This window comes from Poecilia reticulata, chromosome 11, assembly GCF_904066995.2.
Source record: "Poecilia reticulata chromosome 11, P_reticulata-male-v2, whole genome shotgun sequence".
Lineage (NCBI taxonomy): Eukaryota > Metazoa > Chordata > Actinopteri > Cyprinodontiformes > Poeciliidae > Poecilia > Poecilia reticulata.
This window is the reverse complement of record NC_088840.1, coordinates 1458900-1467942: the sequence shown is the minus strand read 5'-3', so window position 1 is coordinate 1467942 and position 9043 is coordinate 1458900. Positions and strand designations below refer to the sequence as shown.

The 9043-nt window shown below is 35.5% G+C and overlaps 1 long non-coding RNA gene across 1 annotated transcript; it reads left to right on the top strand.

Moving 5' to 3' along the window:
* Positions 1 to 3676: 3676 nt before the first annotated feature.
* LOC145553631 (uncharacterized) lies at positions 3677 to 4554 on the top strand. The gene is made up of 3 exons (XR_014089689.1): positions 3677 to 4031; positions 4213 to 4350; positions 4458 to 4554. It is a non-coding gene; the product is annotated as an uncharacterized LOC145553631 (long non-coding RNA).
* The last annotated feature ends 4489 nt before the right edge of the window (positions 4555 to 9043 follow it).

Here is a 9043-nt window from a genome sequence, read left to right as displayed (position 1 = left end):
TTGGTGAATATTGTACACAAAAACCGACTGCTAATAGTTCAATATCTTACCTTCAGAGACAACACTTCACAGTATCTTGTGGACTGCTACTCCAGCTCTTTTTGATACTCCTTTTTAAATCTCCGCTCATCTGGTCTGAAGCAAAACTCTGGAATCAAGGATATTACCTTGCAGCCATGTCTCAGTGAAGTTCATAACAATACGAATCTGACTGGATCCTTGTTAGGGTTTTAAGTAATGGAAAAGATTGTTTGAAATTCCTCCGCCTCTCTCTCGCCTCTGTGCTTCCTTTTCTGGACAGTAAAAGGAGGCACAAGACATTTGTTGTGATGCGGTTGCACATCAGCAGAAGTCCTTCAAACCGTACATCCAAAACCAAAGGGAATGATCATCCCAGAAACCAACGTTTGAGATAGAAAAAGAGGAAAAACTATTAGTTTTTAAAAACCTAAAATCTTATTGTTTTTAAGTTCTTAAAAAAATACATTTGAGAGAAAATAATAGCTCAATTCATAATATTAATTTATTTTTTGGAAGTTCAAGTTAAACGACAAGTCTTTGATTTGTGTCTTTGGCTGACATGGCAGTCGACTTGCAAATGGTTTGTTTAGAAAGATGAGATTAAAATTAGGTGAAACCATTCCATATTTACATATGTGACATAATTGAAAAGTACATAACTGAAGAATGAAAGTATGGACATACTGAGTATTTGAATAGTACAAGGCCCAAAGGCATGTGTTAACATTGTCTGTTTTCTCTTACATAAGAGGCCTTCTTCAACTTGTGGTTCTATGTAATGGAAGCACAGATTGTTTTGACAGCTGTCTTTAGGTCATCTGCTTTGGTGGGTCTGATGCCTCTCATTTTCCTCTTGACAACAGCCCAAAGATTTTCTATGAGGTTATAGTCATCAACAATATTATCAATAATATTATTATAATATGTCAGTGTGAGCCAGTGTTGCTGGAAAATAAAATCAGCATCTCCATACATGCAGCCTGCTAGCAGAGGGAAGCATGAAGAACTCTAGAGTTTCCTGGAAGACGCTGCATTGACTGTGGACTTCAGAAAACTCAGTGGACCAGAACCAGAACCACATCACATGGCAACCAAACCAAGACACTGGAAACTTCATAATGGACTTAAGGCAACATGGATTCTGGGTCTCTCTACTCCTCGATTTCTAAATAAAATTCAAAATTTATTTTCATCTGAAAAAAGGAGTTTGAAACTTTAAGCAACAGTCTTCTCCTCTTTAGCCCAGGAAAAGGGCACATCGCCCGTCCAAAACCAATCATCTCCATAATGGATATATGTCCGATCTTCTAATTTCCTTTGCTTCATAATGTACATTTCATTTATTCTAGCGTTAGATAAATGTATCTTGAAGGAGAATAACACTTAAACAATAGTCCAACAAGGATATTCATTTAGAATTAAAAATAACTCGCCCTGAATTACCATGATAGAAATAATGAATGTAATAAAAGTGTGTAATTAATGAAGGGGAAAAACTCAACCCAGACTAAGTTTAGGGTCTGGTTCGCAGAGTGTGAAGTTAAATTTGTTTCCCAATTATTCAATGGGAAAAAAAACTAGCCTCAGTTAAGTAAAATAAAATTGTAATCAAAACTTTTGGAATTGCAATGATTCCTTTAAAATAAAAAAAAAGGTTTTGTTTAAAAGACTTTTTAATTAAATAACTCATTTTTAACAAACAAACATTTATTTGTACACATCAGAAATCTTTTGTGATTTTATGCCCTGCTCAAGACGTCATGTGAGATTCACAAGCAAAATTTTGAGTCACAAACAAACTTAGAATGGCAAGAACATTTTTCTGACAAGCGCATTTAAGTTTGTTTTGCAAAAAAGAAAATTAACTTCATGAGTCAAAAATGTGTGATTTAAATTTTTTAAAGTTTTTTTTAAGCAAAACTTGGTAGGTTTTTCTTATGGTGACAAGCATTAACAATTCAATTTCTGCTTCTTTTTTTTCTGCAGTTCCACGTTAAAGTTTGTTGCAGCTCTGCTTTCCTGAATGGACCATCTTCATCTCCACTGCAGCAAACAGGCAGCTCTTTGTTTTACAGATTACAGTCACTAAAAGGTTGCATTGTGCCCTTGTTTATATTTTTAATAGTGTAATTATGTAAAGACAAAATATGTCTGGTGGTCCAGCTCTGATTTACATATCTTGCTAAATTGCGGGTTTGAATATTGCAATACTTTCCTAGAACAAAATAGACCTGCAGAAAGAAATTACTAATAAAATATCTTACATATCCATAGTGTTATGCTCTATATAGAGATGTTCCTTAGCTTTGATTGTATATGTCACATTTTTGTTATCTATCATTGTTTATTAAACTCTGAAAGCTGAGAGGCTTTGTTAATATTCTGTCCTAGAATGCGGTTAGATGGGCCCATTTTTTGTTGTTGAGCACCTGCCCCTTTAGTGGTCTCTGTACGGCCCGGCATAGAACCTTATTCCTGAATGACAGCTGGACATTCCCATGGTGCTTAGGTCTGGACGGAACTGTGTGAACACATGAACTTGGCACCTACAGGCATCGGCACATTGAACCCCAGGATGAATCAGGGTTTGGTCGTCCATAATTCTCTTCAGGATGTCTTGGCTCATTTCTTTGATGTTTCTGATGATGTCACACGAGGAAGTATTGAGCTTGATGTGTTGGCTTAAAATGCAACATTAAAAATGGAGATGTTGTGGCCATTAATGGCGAAAAAAAAGTATACTTTAGTATATTTCAAATATACTTAAATTTGTGAAAGTACACTTTAACCTATAAGTATATCTGAAGTATACTAGTACCAATTTCAAAATTAGAACTTTAAACACACTAAAATGTAATTGCACCTAAATACACTTTTAATATATTAAATAAAAGTATACTTTAAATGAACAAAATATATATTTGCCCAAGTGTAAATATACACTTGCTCAAGTATATTTAAAATATATTTTGTGTATATTTTAAAAAATATACTCAAAATAGAATTTTTTAAAATTCACTTAACACTTAAAATTATTAATTTCACTATGTTTTAAATTACATTTCAGTGTAAATTTTAGGCTAATAAAGTATGCCATTTTTTAACTTTCTTTATTTAACCGGGTGAACCCCGTGGAGATCCAGATCCCATTTTCAAGAGGAACCTGGGCAGAAGTCTGCAACACGCAGCAACCTGATTACAAAATAAAACTAATTAATACATATGCAGAAGTATGTCGTTTAGGCACCTATAAAGTACTTTTCATGTCATTTTTAGTCATACTTTTTGGGTGCTTAAAAAGTATGCCTTTTTAGGTGCCTTAAGAATCTTTTACTATTTTTGTTAAAATTGCAAAGAATAAAAAAAAATGATAATCATGATGTAATGTTGTTTAAGAAAGTACCCAATCCATTTTCAGATATGATGTAAGATCTATAATCAACAGGATTAGCTCCAATTCATACTCCAGACCAGATGTGTGGCGGTATTGCACACTTTCATTTTTTTCTTTAATTGCCACAAAAAGAAGAAAAAACTTGAACGCAGGGAAGATAACAGCTGTTCAAATTTGCCATTTTTACTAGCAAAATATTGCCTTGAAAGTAGAGAGAACCTTGACAATAGTTACTAATTTTGGTAAATTCAAGCTGTTGACATCCTAGTCCGAGTTAGACGACAACACAACTGGACTATAGCAATCATATCAGCTTCATGTTATAACTGCATGGAGGTTGTTTGTTGCAACTTATACTTTTATTCATAAACTTAACCTGCTTTTAATTAAGCTCCATAAGACAAAGAGACTTTGATATTGTGTGGTTGTTATAACTTGTTCATCAATGATTTTATCTTCAACATATATTTGCAGTCTAAGAAAATGGAGATGAAAGAGGAAGCCAGAGAGATCAGGTGTTAGAAAACCTAAAGACTTTCCTGTCTCAGAAGAAGCTCTGACTCCACCAGATCCACCAACCAGCTCTGAGGATGAACCTCCACATCGTCTTCATGGTGTAAGTATTTTTTGTTTGTTTTAATGAGAAGCTAGTTACATTTTCAACAACAAAAACTGGTGTGTTACCAACACCAAGTGCTTAATAAACATGAATTGATTTAAAGGTAACTGGACAGAATTTTTCCCTTTGTTAATCTAACATTTATCTTTCATACATTTTATTTGTTGTTGGCTTTCAGGGCCCTGTGATGGACTGGTGACCTGTCCAGGGTGAACCCTGCCTCTCATCTGATGACTGCTGGAGATGGGCACCACCAGCCCCCCTCACCATCCTGCAAGGATCAGTGTGTTCAGATCATGGATGGAAAGATTTTAAGGTAGTTTGTCTCCTTAAGTCCACACTTAAAACAGCTTCATAGTTTATGCCAACATCAACTGATTCTATGACATTGCTGACTATTTTTCCTACTTCTAACATAAACAGGCAAAGACGACACCCAGAAATGTTTTTCCACCCCAGGCATCTGGTCCCAATCATCATCAGTTCTTATGTTGTCACATACATGGCGAGTCCACGTCTTAAAATTGTAAGTATTATTTTTTTATTTGCCATTTTCTGTACTCTTTAAAATACAAATGCTTTCTCTGTTTAATTGCTCTATTGTTCTTTTTTTGTAGGTTCCTGTAAGGTGCAGTGAACAGGAATGTTCTGTCGTTGATCCTCACTCATGTTAGGAACATACCAACAGTGTCATGAAGTGTCATTCAGTAAATAATGACAATTTTAATGAGAATTTGCTTTAAAAGTTGGATGACAAGTGTTATGTTGACAGTGTCATGTCAGTCTTATGCACACCCCATCAAATAAAGTGTTACCAAAATGGTAATATATTGAAAGCACAACGTAATTATAATCTTTGTTCTTTAAAGTAATAACTTTCATGTTTTTTTTGTCACACTTAAATTTTCATGTTCATTGTGTTCAATTTTGATGTGTAAACTGTTAATTTATGTAAAGTTCATAAAGTTGTGAGTAAAATTGGACAATTTTAAAATGTTGGTAATAAAACAAAATATTTGAATTACCTTGAACATCTTGTGTAATTAATATTTCCATGTAATTGTAGCCTAGAACAATGTAAGTACTGTAGTATAGTTATGCATGTCATGTACAAATAGGAAAGTAGGAATTTCTAGAGTAATTAAAAATATAGTTTATTAGCGATAGCAGTGAATCAAAACAAAAAATTAAGTGTAATTTAATTTAAATACATTACTAATATAATAGTAGTATATTTAAAAAATATTTAAAGTATATTAAAATTATATTTTTAATATAATTTGTACACTCAAAATATGGAATATTTTGAAATATTTCTCTTGAAAACTACATAAAATAGTATACTTAAAGTATACTAAGTACTACTTGAAGTTGTTCCAAAAAAGTACATTGAAGTATACCAAGTATACTAAAAGTTGTAATTTAATACTATTTAAATACTATTAAAATATACTAAGCACAAAAAAAAGTTGTTCCAAAATAGTACATCAATCAAAGTATGCTAAAGCATGTTAAAATGTAATATACTAAAGCATACTTTTTTTACTTGGGTTTATACTAAATTTTGTGGATTGTAATTTCTATCAATTTAGTTTTCTCCTTTGTGCAGTTAGAATATATTTAACTTGGTTTTTATATTTGTAATTGTTTAGATTACATTGGTAATTGTTAGACCCTCCCATTAATTTGAGTAATTAAGGACACACAGGGTGCTTGGTGGAGGTCTATTGTTTGGAGTGTTGACGGGAAGTTTTGTAAATTATTTTTTGACCACTTTTTTGAACTTGGAACATCAAATTAAGTTAACTTTCGTTTTCATCCAAGTTATGAGATTTTTTGTAATATTTTGTCACTATTTTCTATAAGAAATAAAACATATATATTTTTTCAAGACAATCAAGTCGGAAGTGCATGCAAATCAAACCACCTGTTACCACCCACAGCCTTTGTTGAAATTTTTGGTTTTTGGAACATAGGAGGCCGCAACAGGAGACATATCTATACAATGACTTCCTAATGGTGAGAGCACTTATTATTTATGACATTTAAAGACAGAACATTTGTTATTCTTAATTTTTGCTGAGGTCATCATGGCTCACTTCAAAGCTATTTCTACATATTTTAGAGGATGAAAAGAAAAAAATCTCATTTTTTATTCAGCTGTCTGTAAATGCAAGAGCAGCTTAGGCACATTAAAATCTGTCTCAAAAATATTTCTAAAACCAAAATATCTTTTAGACTGGTGACTTACTTTGAAGATTTATGCTGGAGGTGTGATTAGCATATGTTTCCAGCATACAGAATGAATCTGAGGGGGATATACATACATTAGGAGGTGTCCCATTAGTATACCAGCAGAAGGGGTGATTTATGTTTTCTGCTGGTATCACCTGACAAGGACATTAGGGTTACAAATGGCGACAGGTGACGTTGTCAAGACCATCAGTCTCCAGACGATGCACTGCTGAAATGATGTGGAAGGAGCAGGCAGTGAAGATTATGGGTACCTTTGGAGTTGAGAGAAAAGGCTTTTGCAGCCACACCGTTTGCCTCTAAAGCACCTACTTGAAGATTACCTTGTCAGCACGTGGGGAGAAACAGCTCTCCAGCAAGACAAATGACAATTCAATAATTGTGAATGACTGGAAAGTGTCTCTCTTTTCCAGAACTCAATTACACTGATAAAAGCAACTAATATAAGTTCACTGGCCAGATGCTGACAGAATTTATCGCATCATAAGAGCTTATGACTTATTAAAGACCTATTATAGAGTATGATTGCTATCACTTGGCACTAAATACAATCGACATCATAAACCATAGCAAAAAGTGAAAGGACTGTTTGAAGATTAAAGAATACGATTTTTTTAAAGTTAGGCAATCTTATGACAATATAAAATTATTTTTGTGGCAAATCCCCAAAATGGGACACATGTCATGACAATAGCTATCTACAGAAAGTACTGATAACTAGACAGGATGCAGTTACCAACTATCCTTGATAATATTGTTGATGTTCTGATGTGCTGATGTTCAAATGTTATACCATAAACAGGATTTCACCATATCCAAACTGTTCCCCAAAACAAAAAAGGGTTATATATCAGTGGTCCCCAACCTTTTCATTACAGCGGACCGGTCAAGACTTGGAAATTTTGCTGCGGCCCGGGGCATGGGGTGGGGGGTTTTGGGTGAACCGTCAGATAAGGCTTCTGCATGTTGGTGTTCCCGCTAAATCCTGAATATGCCCTATTTGGGTCGTCTTGGCCCTTTTATCGCAGCCTGTGGGTTTTTCCCTGACTGGGAACGAGAATACAACTTGTTGAATGTGACAAGTAGCCAATCAGAAAGCATGGTGACGTAAGAACAGAGGGGAATCCCAAACAACTGACATATTGCGCAACTGGGAGTCCGCTGGATATCGGTGATGATATGTGGAAATGTTTGTTATTATATGTAAAGGTCATTATTATATATTATGTTTATTCAATTAAAAATGTTAACTATGAACACTATGATTTGGAGTCACCTCCAAATCATAGTGGAGGTGACTCTACTATGAGTCACCTCATAGTAGCTCTGTGGTCGCAGAGGTTTGGAGAATCGGCCGACAATTCTTAAATCTTGCCGTCTAAACCAGACTGAAGACACACAAGCTCTACTCCTCTCCTCTCGACCACTGCCCAAAAGCTCTCTGACTCTGGTCGCTATGTTTACATATCCCTTCAAAATAAGAAACAGATGTGCCACAAAAACGAACATTTTACTTTCGTGAAAATTTTAACTCACAATAATGACTAACGGGAGCCCTGAGCTTGTTTCTCTGCAACGAGACAGTCCCATCTGGGAGTGATGAGAGACATTGACACCCAAAGTGTTGCTTATATCCACAGCGTGCTTGGTCTCTATGTGGCGAAGCAGTTTGAAAGCTTCATTGCCTCATAAGCGAGCAGGTCGCCGCATGTTATGCAGAGCGGGGTTGTAATGTGGGACTAACCTACCGGTCCGGGATAAATCCATTCTCCTGTCTCTTCTCTGGGCCTTTTCCCCTTTGCAAAGAAACTTTCCAAAGACATCTGATCTGTTTCTTACTCATTTTGCTGCCTGTGGGCTCAATGTTGGCATGCAAGTAGCCAAGAGAATCCGGTTGAAGGATTTTCAAAATAAAAGACCTTCCAGACTCAAATAATACATAAAACGGAAATACTTAATTATGTCTTGCGTGGCCCGATACTAATTACCGGTACCGGTACGCGGCCTGGGGCTTGGGGACCGCTGATATACAGGTCCTTCTTAAAAAATTAGCATATTGTGATAAAGTTCATTATTTTCCATAATGTAATGATAAAAATTAAACTGTCGTATATTTTAGATTAATTGCACACCAACTGAAATATTTCAGGTCTTTTATTGTTTTAATACTGATGATTTTGGCATACAGCTCATGAAAACCCAAAATCCCAGTCTCAAAAAATGAGCAATTTCATCCGACCAATAAAAGAAAAGTGTTTTAATACCAAAAAATTCAACCTTCAAATAATTATGTTCAGTTATGCACTCAATACTTGGTCGGGAATCCTTTTGCAGAAATGACTGCTTCAATGTGGCATGGAGGCAATCAGCCTGTGGCCCTGCTGAGGTGTTATGGAGCCCAGGATGCTTCGACAGCCTTAAGCTCACCCAGAGTTTTGGGTCTTGCGTCTCTCAACTTTCTCTTCACAATATCCCACAGATTCTCTATGGGATTTAGGTCAGGAGAGTTGACAAGCCAACTGAGCACAGTAATACCATGGTCAGTAATACCAGTGGTTTTGGCACTGTGAGCAGGTGCCAGGTTGTGCTGAAAAATTAAAGCATCTCCATAAAGCTTTTCAGCAGATGGAAGCATGAAGTGCTCCAAAACCTCCTGATAGCTGCTGCATTGACCCTGACCTTGATAAAACACAGTGGACCAACACCAGCAGCTCCTCAGACCATCACTGACTGTGGGTACTTGACACTGGACTTCT